Source organism: Poecilia reticulata, linkage group LG19 (assembly GCF_000633615.1).
Source record: "Poecilia reticulata strain Guanapo linkage group LG19, Guppy_female_1.0+MT, whole genome shotgun sequence".
Lineage (NCBI taxonomy): Eukaryota > Metazoa > Chordata > Actinopteri > Cyprinodontiformes > Poeciliidae > Poecilia > Poecilia reticulata.
Window position 1 is genome coordinate 3,198,657 of NC_024349.1, and position 262 is coordinate 3,198,918.

Consider the following 262-nt stretch of genomic DNA (forward strand, 5'->3'; position numbering starts at 1 on the left):
TCACATCAGGTAAAAAACTGAAATCATGTTGAAACAGGAGGAGCAGGAATAATGACTAAACAACCAGATAATCATGTTTCCATTACACTAAAAAAAAGAACTTTGCCGGTTGTTACATTGACAAAAGAATATCATGCAATTTTAACACAATAATTTCATGTTTCAAACGAAAACGTGATAAAATCATGTTGGAACAAGAAATTCAACAACTTAACGTTTATGAAATGTAATCATGTTGAGATTACATGATGATTCATTATAG